A 16,173-nucleotide genomic window follows, 5' to 3' on the forward strand; every position below is an offset into this window, starting at 1 on the left:
GTAATGTTACTGTTCAATCCAAGCTTCTGTGAGAAACCATGTCCAAGTCTCCATTCAAACACAGTGCAAATCCAAGATCACAGGAGAACCCAGAGCATCTCTCCACACCAGTGAAGGGATTTGTCAGCACTTTGGCATTACTGCAAGGATCATCAAAGGTCTTATGGTCTCTTGACCATTTTCATCCAAAGAAACCACTTCAAGTGTCTGAGGGATGCTGCCAGATGAGCATATGGGAAGTGAGATTTTTGGCTGTGTTATTATGACAGCTCAGTAAGGTCTCAGACAGTTCGATATTTCATACATTGAAATAACATATAGTGCACATGCCAACAGGCAAAACTGCTGTACACTGAGGAGATTATGCTAATTGCACAAACCCATAGATAAGTTGAAATAATAATGATGATCCCAGTAGTGCAGACCGGGCTGAGCAAGCAGGTAGATCTAGCAAAGCTAACAAAAAATAGAATGCTTTCAATTAAACTGCTGTACACATTGCTTTAGCTGAAAATAACTAGATTTGGAATTATAGTATATATTTTTTGCATACCATAATAATTTGAAATAGCTACAGACTTTAGGTGTACACAAGATATGAAAGAATAAAAGGAGAAATTCTGCCATACTTTTGCACTGGGCACAAATAGACACACGGAGTGTGAAAAGCCACAATTGCCTGACATGATACACTGGGAGGTGTACTGGGTAAGAAAACAGCTACAAATCAAGATGTTGGACAGCACAGCTGAACCTGTGTGGGCTCCTGGAGGTGCTGCATCTGTGGGGGAATTCTGCTGTTGGATAATGCTCATGGCTTAATGGTCCTGAAATCGCAGAGGCTAAAAGGCAAGAGCAGGCTCCCAGCTCGCCAAGGAAAGCGGCACCACGCAGAGGGGCTGCTCAGCTCCAGAACAGAGTACCTGCACACTGGGAGGGCTGCAGGCAGGGCACTAAGGCCTCTTGCTGGTAGGACAGGCAGCTCAAAGAACTGCAGAGAATAGAAGAAATGGTCATCTACTCCATTTTTTCATCCTGAAAACCCAGGTTGTGTGGAAAAGCCTGAAGCACCTGCAGCACAGCCCCACATGAGCAGAGCAGTGGGCCAGGCATGCATTAGGAACCACTCCAGGCTTGAGGGACAGCACAAGTTGTCTGCAGCAGAACTCAAGAAGCTATTAGCCATTGACAATCAAAAGATAACCACATATGCAGCAGACTTAGCAGAAAAATAAAATACAACTGTACTCAGCAGAAGGATAAAACTTCTTAATCTGCCCATGTATTTTTGTGCAATTTGTAGTGTGGGTTTCCAATGTTAATATGAATTTTTATACAGTTTCTACTTCTAAGACCTCCCTGTACAGTTGTGTGTGTCCTGTCCAAAATTTTCTTTAAAGAGGATCTCTTAAAAAAAACAACACATGTTTAGGATTCAGTAAGGTAGGGTGACAGAGAACAAGGGGACACTTCAGAAAATTAAGCAAAGGAGAGAAATTTACTACTGTTTTTAACCCTTCTCATTCTCCAGAAAGCCACACCATGCCAACAATTCTCCTACCTTCTGTTCTATGCAGCCAGAGACCTCATCTGCTGTTATTATGAGTATCCTTTAAAGAAAATTGTCAAGAGGACAGGACAGCCATGTTACATCAGACCAACAAAACACTTAGAATCCAGTCTGGTCCCATGGCTAAGAGGAAACGTAGGAAAGCCCATAAGGTCTGGATTAATATATTAATATACAGTGATACTCCTCTACAACTGCCAGCTCAGGGGGAAGAGGCCATGTTACTGAATTTCATAATCCCCATTTGATTCTGCTTCCCTTCATGTCCAAACAGTTTTTGAACATATACGAACTTTTAGCCTCCACAGTGCTCCCTGTCAAGAAATTTCAGTGCAGAACTATTCAGCAAGCAAAGGAACACTCTCTTCTTTTTGCCACCTGCTTGATGCCTTTGGTACCTTCCTTCCCAGAGTGCCACTATTATGGAAAGAGAAAGTATCTCTGGTACTTATTCTCTACTTGTGGGGGAAGGAACAAAAAAAGTAAGATAGATCCTAACAGCCTGAAAAAATAGGGACAGAGCTGTATGCAAAAGGCTACAGCAAACAATTAAAGCTGGTGGTTGTGATTGTAGTCAGTAGCAGAGACTGCAGGGCTCTGCCTGCCTGGCCCTTGTAAGAAAGTCAAGGCATTGCCACAAGTGTCACAGCCAGAGAGGAACCTGAATTGTTTCTGGGTCTCTCAGCCTCCTTGGGAGCGATGGGAGACAACATTATATACATTTAAGAGACTAATCAACAAAATTTCTTCCATTCCAAGGAGTTATGTGCATGCTCCAATGTGTATCAGCCACTTAACAAGAATTCTACATAAATGCTGAAAGAATATTCCCAGGACAAACAGAAATGCTCAACATATTTTCACAAGAAACCTCCTTAGAACTGCATTTCTCAGGTGAACATGGCAGGCAATTAAATAAATATGTGAGGGTCAATAAGCATGGACTAAGAAAATTTAACTAATAATACAGAGCTAATCCCAAGGAAGGGAGCTGAAAGTAATGAGAAAATAACCACCCTACAAAAAGAAGAAAAATTGCAGAGTTTTTTGTCACCACAGGCACCCACTACTGTCATATCATCCTGGGAGACAGACAGTGGATTCTGCTTAAAAGTAACCACTGCTATGAATACACAGGGAGCAGAGCTGGCCTGCACCTGAGAGCCCAGGAAAGGCACAGTCTGATGGCACACTTGGGGAACTGCACACTTTGGGATCAGCACACTTGGGGAACAGCACACTTTGGGGAACAGCACACTTTGGGGAACTGCACACTTTGGGGAACAGTACAAGTTTGGGAACAGCACACTTTGGGGAACAGCACACTTGGGGAACAGCACACTTTGGGGAACAGCACACTTTGGGGAACAGCACACTTTGGGGAACTGCACACTTTGGGGAACTGCACACTTGGAAGTACAAGTTGGGGAACAGCACACTTGGGGAACAGCACACTTTGGGGAACAGCACACTTTGGGGAACAGCACACTTTGGGCTTTGAGGCAGATGTCAGCCACCACGAGCATTCCTCCCCCATTCCAACAAGGAGTGCAGCCCTGCACTTGCTGCACATCCCACACAAAATGCCCTGTACACTCCCAGTCCATATTGTACAGAACTCTTTTTAAAAAATCTCTGAACTTAAGAGATATTCACCTATTTTAAAAATAATGCTCCACTTTGTTTTTGCTGCATATGATGTTTTAAATTTTAATGTTTTTGCATTTTTCTGTTTTGTTATTTGGAGAAAGGAATAAATATCCTTTTTGTTAATCTTTCTTTAAACAACTGCTTTTCCAAAATAAAATACAAATCTTCAACAGCTCTGCTATGTGCACTCATATAAACAGTCAGAGCCATGCCTTTTCACATCCATTGTTTTAAAGACAGCCCTCACTCAAAATCAGGCACATTCCCAAGACAATTTTCAACACTCTATCCATCTAATGAAAAATTGTGCTTTTTTCACGAATACAAAACAAGAACAGAGATATGTTCACCAGGGAATCCAAAATCTCTTCCCTTTCCTATTTACTCACCATCTCAGTTGGCTGTTCATTTCTTAAGCATTTCACACTATGTGTTTCATCAACAAGAAATTAAATTTAATGCTTAAATACTTGAAAGAACCAGACATTCATAACAAGAACAACTTCAGATTTTTCATTCTGATTTTACTCCCATTTGATTTAGTTTCAATTATTGTCTATTAAATTATTGTTTATTTTTTTGGTAGCTGATTAAGTTTGGGAATGATGCTTGATGACAAATTGTGCATTCTTCTTTTCAAACATTATGCAGTGGGTTCTGCTGGTTTTACCATACCAGAGATGTATTCCAAGTAGTGTTTTCACTGATTCTCCAGCTTGGCAAAGTCCTGCTTAACTAGAGCAGGAGGTATTATTGATGCTTTCAAAATGACAGACCCAAGCAAGTGAAAAGGAAGGAGCAATTCACAATTTTTTATAACAAAGCTGGAGGCAGAAGAAAACTATTTTTCCCCCACAAGGGGTGAGGAACTAAGACTTTTTACCCCAGTCAAGTCAGCACTGAACTCTGATCAGCCTTGAAGGATTTTATGTGTCAATTTTCACAGAGAAATCACAGATATGAATATTAATAAATAAAGTTAGCTTTTTTGCTGTTCTCAGCATAGCAGAGTATCAGCTCTAGGAAAACAAAATTTCATAAGACCAAAGGCCTACATTTGTTCTATAGAGTTATCTTTGTTCTGTTACATTAGGGACAGCCTAAGCAGGCCATATTTGCTTTCCTGAAGTTTTGAAATGTGCCTATCAAAACCCATTACTACAGCAGCAGCCATTCCTACTAGAAGCCATTAGCCAGCAGGAAATAACAAAACTGTGCAGACACAGGCAAGAAAATAGAGCAAAAATCAGAAATGTGCAGAGACAAGAAAAGGCTAAAAATATCAATGAGCAAATTTCCAGATATAACCAAAAAAATAGAGTCATAGAAAACATTCATTTTTCAGCAAATGCTGGTTCTACATAGGCAATGGTCACTAATTAAAAGCAAAATATATTACACTATACATGAATAAACTCTCAGCACTTGGTTGAAAAAGCTGAGAATACTTTTGAAGATCATAGATCTACCCCTTCTGTGCTAAGAGAGGCAGATCTGCTTCTCCCAGGCCAACAGTTACATCAGGATGAAGAACTGTCCTAACTCTACAGACTGTAAAGGATTCACCATTTTTCATAAAGTTTTCAATTTATGTTTAGGACAAGATTTATTCTGAACACCCAGGTTAGCCTTTTGGAAATATTTAACTGTATCACAGAGGAGAGAGAGAGAAGCATTTGGATGACAAAAGCAGCCCAGGGCAGAAGCAGGTCAGCATCTCCAGGATAATGGAGATCCAGCTACTCTGTTTGGAGTGTGGGCCAAGATATCTAGAAAAGTAATTAGAAAATATTTAATCCTAACTAGCCAGTGAATTGTTCCCACAGCTGATCTTAAATTGTTCAATTGTTCACTTACTGTGATCTCTATCCCCCACATTACTGGCCAAAGAAAATGTGTGTATGGGTATCTCTAACACAGAAGAAAAGGGTGATGATTTGGCCACAGAGCAGACAGGAACAGGATGCTGCATCTCTTTAGTGACTCATTCATTTGGCTGGACCTTATTAATTTGCAGGTCTTCAAAATTAAATGCTGTCAATTTTAAAAGGCCACAGAACATGCAATAATCAGTTTTATCAAGAAAGATTTATAATGAACAGCAACAGCTAATATTTAGAGGCAATTCAAACATTCAGTGAAGAACCTTAGAAATACAAAGTCATGTCTTCTGTTACTAAACACATGTGCTTTTTCTTTTCCTGTTTACAATTTTTGTGCATTTTTTCCCTGTATTCCTTATGGCCACTTAGTAGATGTGACAGAGACCTGTTCCGTGTCAGGTTCCATAACCCAATGCAGTGATTACATTTCACATTTGAGCCCCAGAAACCACTGAACTCCTACAGTTGCAGCTGGAGGGAGAGGAGGGGTGTAGTCTGCAGAAAGAAAATCTCAGATTTTGTGCTCTGAGAAACAGCACAAAACCATCCTGACCATCTCCATTAGGATGCCAGGATATTCTGTTTTCAGAACTGTCCTAGCCAGACATGGATGTCTAGACCTGTAACTACCACAGATATGAAGCTCCATCTGTGCCACAGCTGCCTGGTGCTGTCAGGCCACTGCTGAAACTACAAAGGGAAGAGTACCTGTCCAATAGGCTACGCTGCCCTTCTGCTACAGAAACCTCTGCAAACATTTCCCACCTTGGTAACAAAATTTTACCCAAAATGATGAGTAAAATTTCCTCAGTTGTGAAGAATAACAAGCATTAACTCCTAGAAGCAAGAAATCCAGGGCCAGCAGTCTGGGTAGCATTACTCAAGTCTTCTGATATTTAAATGAAAACTGGACTTTGGATAGGCAACTCAGTATATATTGAGGATACCTAATTTGAATGAATAAATTCAGTCACCTTCTTCCCCTAGCTGCAAATAAATAAGTAGTTAATATAAAAAAGCTTTCACAAAGAGGAACATACAGGAAACTCCTCCTGATGTTCTAGGAAATGTAGAGTCAAACTTGGAAAACCACTGTCTAAAAGGAAGACATAATCAAGAAAAAGTGCTACCAAGACTACTTAGGAAAAACAGGAATTTCATAGCCAGTTAAGGAGGTTCACAGAGCATGCAATCTGAATTTTACACCTAAAGGAGCTAAAACAGATGAAAGTGTCAGAGAAAGCAGTTACACAGAACATGACTGAAGTTCAGACCTTCAGAAAATCCACAGGAATCTGCTCACTGCTGAACTTGAAATAAGCAAAAGGAAACACTGAAGGACTTTTGGATGATTAGAAATCAGTGATCAAAAATCATCACCAATTACTCTTGACTGCTATCACAGCAGAGTTAATCCTGACACATATCAAGAGGGGAATACTGCAAGAGTGAAGAGACAACATTAATATCACATTGTGGCATTCATGAAGCCATAATTAAAAGGTAGCATCTTGTCTTAGCATCCAAGTATCAGAAAAGATAAGGACAAATAAAACAAGTCAAAAACTGCTACAGGAATTAGTTAAATGTTAAATGGCAGATAATGATAATCTAATTTATTAAAAAATAAAGTAGCAATCAATTATTTTCAAAAATACTTTTCTGCCAGACAGACTTCTATTACTGGTTGTTTTTATCCAACAAAATGTTCTGAGTCATTTCAATTACTAGAAATTGAAGTTACATAAGCTCAAAATGTAAATAAGTTTATTACTTTTGCCAGCTAGAGACTTTTGAAACAACCTCTTTCCCCCTGTAATTGGTAAGAGATGACTCTTAAGAAATTCAACCATGACCAAGTACCTTTACAGAAACCTTACTGAAACTAAATGAGTAATTACAAACGTGCCGTACAGACAAATGAAATTTTTTAACTGAAGTGATACAAAACCAGTGGCTCCTCTCACTCTCGAGTTTCAAAATTCAGTGCATGAGGGCAACTCCATTGATTTCAGGTAATTTATCCAAGATTCATTTCAATACACCGGACATGAAGCACTTGCACAGTGACTCTGAGTAACACAAGCAGCTGACAGCATCCAGCTCAATCTGAATTAAGAACATTTGGAAAGTTTTAAGGAAAAGGGATACTTAGGCAACTTATATTGTTAAATATTGCCCCAGAAGGATCTTAAGTAAAATCATTTGATATTATTCCACCTGCTATTTTCAGTGATACTTTTTAAGTGCTGCAAAATGTAATAGACATGCCAGTGACAGGCCAATCAAAAAAAATAATCACAGCTGGTTCAAGCAGGTTCCACCTGCTCAGGGAAGCATCCTAGCTAAATACTGGAGCACTATGGATCTGAAAGTGCAGTTCACTTCAAATTTCCATTTATTTTACTTTTTCATATCAGTTACAGATTTACAAACACAATACTTGCAGTAATTCATATTCTGATTTCTCAAGAGAAGCAAAAAGCAAAAAGTTAAAATATCAATGCATAGAGAATTTATGAAAACCACCTCCTATTTCACTAAAGGCTCCATTCAAGGATACCAATCAATTTTTAAAGTTTTTGCTTTCATAAGTTTTGATCTACTTTTAAGTCAAAATATGTAAAACACCTAAAAGGCAAACATTCCAGTCACAGTACTAATAGATAACATAATCTTTGACTATAACACCACAAAAAATACCAAATAGTGAAGTAGGGATATTGCATCATCTCTGAATCTAGCCATGGTGAAGCACATTCTGGGATGTGTGCCCATTCTTGGTGTATACATTTTGTGACAGATGAGTGGTACACACTAGAGTAAATCCAGAGAAAGACCCATAAAAATGAGCTGAACACCAGAAAGTGGGCTTTTCAAGACTTACTTCATGATAAAAAAAGGCTGAATAGTTTCGATTAAAACACATTTTCACCAAAAAACTTCATTTGATTTACAAGTATTGACAGCACAAGTTAGCCAACAGTAAAGGAGATACAGAATGAGAGACTTTTTTTTTTTGCTGAAAAACATACCATGCCACCAAACACTTCATTTTCCAATTGAGACCCAAAAATAAAAGAAGATTTCCCTCTCAGGAACATGGTGAGACTCTTGGGTCCCTTTACTTAATGAGAAATTATTGAAAGCTATTTTCAAGCCTTTTATCTTTTATCCTTCTACCTTTAGTCTCACATCTTGGCAGTCTTCAGGTTTCTTTAAATAAAGAAGCGTTTTAGGCTGAATTGTACTTTTTGCAAGGCCTGGTATTAGCTGATTCCAAGGGATTCCTTGCTCAAAAAGTCAGACTCAATGATCCTTGCAGGTCCCTTCCAACTCAGCATGTTCTGTGATTCTGTGAAGCTGTGCTGCACAAGTGGGTTTTGGGTTTTGGCTTCTTTTCTCAGGAAAAGACTGCACTGAACTGTTTCACAAAAGATGTAGCAAAAAAAGCCTGGGGTACTCTCTTCAGTCATAACATGAGAATGGTTCCTGTTCAGTCCCTATGCCTGCTACCACTCCATGATTTTTAATTCTCTCAGTAATTCAGCTGGTGACTTTGATTTGTGTTTGTTTCACCTTGAAATACTTGCAGTCTTTGTGTCCTGCAAAGGTAGGAGACTGTGAAAGAGCAGCTGCAGTCTATTACAATAATACACAACCATGAAAACTTTCCTGAGAGCGAGAGAAAAACAATCTGAAATAAAAGTAACAGCAGACTGATGGAATATGGCTATTCCTTCTGTAAAAATGGATAACAGAATCCCTTAGGGGTTTTTGACTTAAAAATATCAGTCTCTTTTTAATGTTCATGATAGGTAAGGCTAGCTGTGGCTAGGGTGACAATAAGAATAATTCCTCCTAAGAAATAAATCAGCATCACTATTCATTAAAAGAAAAAAAAAAAGAAACAAAATTTTTAGAAGCCAAAAAGACACTCATAAAACTAGATATTTTTCTTGCCCTGATGAAGCCTTAATGAAAAATTAATCTTTATCCAATTAATCTTTATACAATCCAAGCCAACTGATCTTAATGAGGACAAGCTGTGGATGCAGAGGGCAATAGATCTTATCTGTGTTAACCACCCAGTAAATATTCTTCTTTCTTTTTTCAGCAAGGAATCCCTTAGAATCAATTAATACCAGACCCTGCAAAAAGTACTGTTCAGCCTGAAATGTTTCTATATTTTAAGAAACCTGAAGACTGCCAAGATGTGAGACTGAAGGTAGAAGGATAAAAGGAAAAAAAAAAGCTTGAAAATAGCTTTCAATAATTTCTCATTAAATAAAAATTGATGTTTAAAATGTACGCTATCTTGTGTAACAAAGAAATCAGGATTCCTAAATTCTGCAAGTCTTATTTTAAACAGAACTTTTTTCTAAGATCACCTTGCTATATCCATTAGCTTGTGAACTGAGGTGTAACTAAGGTAGAGCAGGGCAATCAGCATTTTTCTCAGAAACTGCAATGAAAATTGTCCTTTGTTTCATTAAATTTGTATTCATCATGCTTCTAACAACAAAGCTATGATACAATTTACACATCACTCTGCGTATTTAAAAAGCTTTCCATGTTTCATATTTTCCATATTTCTACCAAGCAATAGTAGAGACAGTGACCCACATTAGTAAGGAAATTCTAGTATTTCTTTCTGGTCTACTAAAACTCATACTCAGTTCTACTACTGTGACAATGCTGACAAGTCAAAAAAATGTGACTTTTACTCAGTAGGGAGGATATCATTTTGCCAGAGAAGAAAGACTGAAAATATTCTCAGCTGATAGCAAATGAGAGACACAAGGTTCAACCCATCTCTGATTTCCTCCATGTCTTCACTAGGAAACAAACTCTAAACATGGTTTTCCTTTCCTGAGGAGTCTCACCTAGCTCACTAGATGATATATAAGCACTCTCAACATTCTTTGAATGCCTTTATCAGTCTTCAAATAAAAATGCCTTGCTTTGTGTCTGTCAAACATAATTAAATCACTTAGTGTTCAATTAGTGAGACAAATGCTGACAAATCCATTTGATTACCACAGACAAGGCTATGCCATCCATTGGGGGATTTTCCCCAGGCTTTTTCCTCTTGATATTGTTCATACTTTTTGGACATTAATTACGAGATGTGGTGAAAAGGGATTGGAGAGTTGGCCAAATAACGCCAATCACACCAACATGGCTACATGCCATTCTCACTTTATTAAGCAACTTTGGCGTGTTTATCCTTCTCTATACACTGTCTCATGCCACTAATGCTTAATGGTCATTGGTTAAGTAGCTATATTCATACATACATGTTAATTACGGATTGGTTGTCACGCTATAAACATCTTTAGCTAAAGTGTGCCAAATTACCAGTTCCCACAACGTGCTTGGCATCTGGTCTCGTCTTGGCACAATGCTCATTCTTTCCTGTTGTATCCATCCAAGGACAGTACATGGTCTTTCTTGTTCTGAGGACAGTACATGGTCTTCAAAGTAACCCTGCAATCTGCAGGCCAGGGTTGTCCAATTCCCGTAGGAGAACAGCATGGCCTTGTTCTGCTAAAAATCCTTCTACAATGTGTTGTCCTGTATTTATTTATGCAACACTCAGGAAATCGTATCTTCACCATGACCAGGAACAACTCAGCTGCCTATATCTAACCAGGCAGCACACAGAGCTGTGTGAATTGGTGTAAACTGCCCCAAATTCCATGTTATCCATCTTTCCTCACTACCACTGCTAACTGGTCTAGGCAGATGAAAGTTGTCTTATGGATGAACTTTTGTCACTTTTATCTTTACTGAAGTGCAAAAATATCTCTTCCTATCAAACAAACCTTGTCAGGATTACAAGTCTCCTCCTGGAGGCACATAAAAAATTCACTACAAAGATGGGTAGTCCACAAATCCAAAGAGATGCTCTTGTATACTTCTCTTATTGAAGACGAGTTTTACAGTGTGCTGAACTCATTTCTTCAGTCACTCCCAAGCCAGACTTCCTATCAGGAATGCACCTAAGCTTGTGCTGAAAATTAAGGTGGCATTTCAATACCATTGAGGTTTAAGTCCTTCTATCCTATTCCTAATGTGCTCCTGATCATGGAATCATAGAATGGCTTTGGGCTGGAAGGAACCTGAGATATCATCTTGTTCCAGTCTTGCTGCCACAGGCAGGGACACTTTCACTAGACCAGGTTTCTCAGGGCCTCATTCAACCTGGCCTTGATCATTTCCAGGGATGGGACATCCACAACTTCCCTGGGCAGACCTAGGACCTTGAACCAATCTGAGAAGAGATTCAAGGTCAGTCTTCATTTGAGGGTGAAAGCCAACCTCATTGTTGGCTCCTTTATTGCTGCTTCTCCTACTGTTGTTTGTACTGTTATACTGAAACAAGGATTGCTTCATCATGGTGGGATTTTTTAAAATAAGGTCATTAAGGTCTTACTACCCTACAGCCACTGAAGACAACAAAGATAATTGTAATTATATCCCCAAAAAAAGCAATTCCTTAGTTTTTTACTACATTCATAGAAAAAGAATATAGACTGCTCAGCACCCATCTGTCACAAAGGAACTGAACTTTCAAAGTCTCTAAGGGCTGAGGTCTGCTTCCAAAAACAGTTTGTGTATTTATAGTTATGCTTTCTGACCTCCTTTTCTCATTTTCTGGTGGGAATACACAAACTTTAAAAAAAAAAGAAAGGATTGTCATTATAGCAATGGTTCACAAATAAAAATTCCATCTTGGTACAATCAGCACACAGGGTAAGCCCTGGTGGCCTCTTCACAGACTACATGTACGTATTAGTTTGCTTACCTTTCTTTACTGCTACCTAGTGATTCAAGTACCTTAAAGACAAAATAATTTAGTTTCAGGTGGATAGATGAATTTAATTCTTATTTCTGAATTCAACCCTTGGTATCTATACAATACACTAATATGGTTGGACAAACATAAACCTGTTTTTTTTCTCATATGAAGAAGCCAGAACACAGACTAATTTTGAGATCTTGAGTTTGGATGAGTAGAAGTTAAGAATGTAGAAAATATGAAAAAAATCACGAACACAGAAATTAGGTAGTAGGCGCAGATATAAAACAGCAAGGAAGGGAAGAAGCAATGATTTTAAAAATCTCTGAGTCATGTTTTGAAACTTTTTGGGGAACTAATCACCTTACACGTGCCAGTTGCTAGAGCAATGCCTCAGGTTGAAATTGCCCAGGAACATAAGACTTGGTGATGAACACACAGCCTAACTCAGCAGCAGTTCATGGAATCTGTGCAGTCACATTCGAGTAAACCCTGTGTAAGCAAGGGGAAAATGTAACCCTTTATCAGCCTGTCAGTATTAATCTTCATGGCAGAATACCATTCCTCCCATCAAGGTAGGAGTGAAGTGTGAAACAAACTGCAAGATATGCTTGCTGCCACAAAGAAATGTAGTTGGGTTCTTTCTTAGAATGCCTAATTCCCAAATCAAGTGTTTCTCATTCCATCCAGGCATGCAATTATGTATCCATTACTGACTGCAGCAATAAAACAAATCTGCTCCTGAAGTTCTGAATTAAAAGTAGATCCAGCCTTTTCGCTTTGGGTAAACTGACCCTGACCCTGACTTGACATTCTTACCACACAGCACTGGCAAGAACATTGTAAAAATAAAAAGGTGGGGGGGGGGAAAGAAGAAAAAAAGAGCTACTTAGTGCAGACCAAAGGGGTTTTATCTTCTTCATTAAATGGAAGGAAATAGATCATATACAAAATGCATGAAATGGGAGCGACAGAGATGAATAATGCATCCATTACTTGTTTGCATAATGGAGTTATTTGATCTACTTTGACTTCTCAGGCAGAGCAAAACCAAAACATAATGGTTTTCCCACCTTCTTCCAAGAAAGTCCTCAGAAACTCCTTTCCTTTGAAAGGTCACAGGATGGTATAGAACACTAATGAGCTCCCAGGTGCTGTAGGCATGCCTGTAAAATAGCACAGGTGATTTTCCCCAGGGAAGACACCCATCACTGGGCACCTCTGCCTGATTCAATGAGTGAAGCTCAAGCACCCAGGCAGGAGGTGGCAGACAAGGGTCCATCTGTGCTCAGATGGCAGAGAAAATTTGCACAGGCGAAAGAAGAACAAAGGTATTTCAGAGGGGTTACTTTAACAGGTTTAGGGTCTTTTTACCCATAAACAACATATACTTTTGTGAACTTTTAATACAGCAATTTCTCTCCAAGTGTTTTAGAAAGCTCTGGAAAATTCTAAATGCTTTGAAATGTCATTGTCACTACTATATTAATTCAAAGGCTGTTTGATAATGTTCAATCCTTCGAACAGTAAAGTTCTGTAGTGAAAGGTTCAGTCCTAAACTGAAGCCAAGGGCTGCATCCTCCAATGAGGAAAAGTTAAACACCTGACCAGACCAGCTTCTGTCGGCTTTACCTGTGCAGGTACACATAGTACTGCCCATCTTTTTTATTTTTCTTTTTTCCTTTCTTAATATTTTAAACTGCCCTTGAAAGGATGACATTCACCTCAAAACCCAAATACACACTTCCTCTATGGCTTCTCGGCATTAATTTTCTGCTAGGACATTTTGCAGTAGGGAAAGAATATTCTGCTTCTCAACTGAAGCTACTCTGTTGTCATAAAAAATTACAGCCAAACATCAGTGACAAAGAGGAAAACTAAGACATAACTCTTCAACCACAGCATAATTTCCCCCCTCATTTCATCCCAAAATAAAGTTATCAGTTGCCAAATTTCTGTGGTCCTACAAATAGTGCTTGAAGTCAGTACACCAGAACTCAGAGGTTTGGTCAGCAGCTGAGCTGGGCTGCCTGGCCTGCCCAGACTGTTACAGTGACTTTCATGTAGGATTTCGGGGTGCAGGCACATGGCAGAATTGAAATCCCTGAGATCATGTGTGGACAAACCAACTTTACAGGTGCTCATCAGTATTGCAATGGGAACTACTTCTTTTTCTGCTTCATCTGAAAATTGCTCAGGAATCCTTGTCTCCTGTAATGGCAGAACTATATTTATTGGGTAAAAAAAGTCTTGTTACAGGACAATTTCAGCATTACTTTCATTCTAGCTAATGTAAAATTAAAATTAAATCCAGGGAATCACCAATAAAAAATACTGCCTGATAGAGATTTATATACAAGTCTAAATTTAGTCTAAAGTGTAAGTTAGTTCTAACCTGCATATAATAACTTTCTACAGAGTGCTCTACTGAATAAAAATGGTTCATTTGTCTTAATAAAAACAATTACATTAATACAATTGCATTTTTCTCAGTTTACATATTTGAAACTTAATAAAATGGCTTTTTCCCCCATCTGATTTATTTAGTTAATATCATCACTATATGCTCTCTCAAATAATCTAGAAGTAAAAGGCTCCTATCATTAATCTTCCATTACACTAATTTTTTTTTAGCTAATCTCTTTTCCTCATTATTTTTATATATGAAAGCACCTTTTACTTACTACTGTAAATTTTGAGTTCTAGGGTTTATTCTCCTTAAGAAAGGATCTTCTCATTGTCCCCCAGAAGATTCTGAGCTGTGTTGTACAAAGCAATAGTAAATGGCTTCTCTGTGAGAATTTGCTTGGGTGTATTGACAAACTGGGCATCAGTGCTTTCAATGTACCTTCCAAAATGAGGGTTTTTTTCAGCACACCTTCAAAATAGTGGTTTTATCTATTCCTCTTTCTCCCAAGGAATTGTTTGTCTCTGTCAGAACGCCATTAACTGAGCTTTCAGTTCTGATGGTCCTGAACTTTGAGGCACAATCTAATCTCCACAGGAAGAGCCCCTGGCACTGCTTCTTCAGGAGAAATGATAATGAGAATATATTTTGTAATGTGCCAGAGTTGCTCTAGTTCTATGAAGCTGTGGAAACAAATATTAAGAACTCTTGCCTAAAAAGCCCACTTTTACTGGGAAACAGTATGATGGGTTTTACATTACAGACATAAGGAATCTAGACACATTTATTGTCACCAAAGTAAAGTGCCCCTAAAAGTAATTGTAAATCAGACTAGAAAAGGTAACCAAGTATGCTGTACTCAAGCTGAGGAAAAGGGATAGGAAGCTTGGAAAGTAACTGCTCTGTCTCATGCCTTCAGTGAAAATATTTATTAATATAGCTAACAGTAGTTGAACTACCCTGTCAGCCTCTGTCCCTGAAAGGTATGCCATTAACTTAATTCTTGTATAAGGACAGTAATTTAAAAATGAGGTTGTACTTGCCAGTCATTTCTGAAGCAATTTAAATATCTTTAGGTGTTTTGACAGCTCACCAACCTTCCAATACATAACCTTTTTCTGTCACTTAGAGCAGTTTCTTGAGTCAACTCTCACAGGATCAGTGCTAATAGTAGTTTAAGACAGAACCTACCTCCTACAAGTAAAAATAGCAAAAAAGAAAATTTAGTCTAATGCTCACTGTTCTGACTCTGAACTTTTTCCTTACAGATGGCCACAGTGACTTGAGGTGAATGAGCAAACTGTACAAGCTGCTTTAAAAAAGCTGGGATGTTTCTTCTATCTGTCCTGAAGAAGATTCACTCAGTTCATGTCTGCAGCATTTCCTCTGTAAAAGCCAAACTGCCAGCCTCAGGCAGGCATCCAAAATCTAGCTGCTGTTTTTCTTCTTACAGACTATTTTCAGGAAGAGATGTGACCAGTCCAGTGGAGCTGTCCAGGAGGAGCACAGGACCAAAGATACCTATGATAAAATTATTCATCACTTCTGAGATTTCATTGTATATTTCAGGACAAAAGCAAGTGTTAGATGATAGAATACGACCACCTACAATAACAGACCACATGGATTCAAATAAAATATCTCTGTCTGGATTCAAGTGGCATGGGAATGGCTAACAAGGGTTTTCCAGGAAGGTATCTGGTCTGCATTTAAACCCAAGAGAGAGAACTTAGGCCATATTTGTACTTGTTTTTCCTGGCTAACAATGCAAATATCCCCAGCATCGCTAGATATTTGCACTCAGAGTCACCAAGACAAAATAAATAATCTTGGAAAAGCTGCAACTCTGAAGTCTTCC

The 16,173-nt window shown here is 38.6% G+C and overlaps 1 protein-coding gene across 1 annotated transcript in view; it reads right to left on the reverse strand.

Annotated features, from left to right (window-relative positions):
• Positions 1-16,173, reverse strand: part of GPR158 (G protein-coupled receptor 158) — a 199,993-nt gene that overhangs the window by 155,276 nt on the left and 28,544 nt on the right. The window lies entirely within an intron of this gene.

Source organism: Zonotrichia leucophrys, chromosome 2 (assembly GCF_028769735.1).
Source record: "Zonotrichia leucophrys gambelii isolate GWCS_2022_RI chromosome 2, RI_Zleu_2.0, whole genome shotgun sequence".
In the NCBI taxonomy this organism is placed as follows: domain Eukaryota; kingdom Metazoa; phylum Chordata; class Aves; order Passeriformes; family Passerellidae; genus Zonotrichia; species Zonotrichia leucophrys.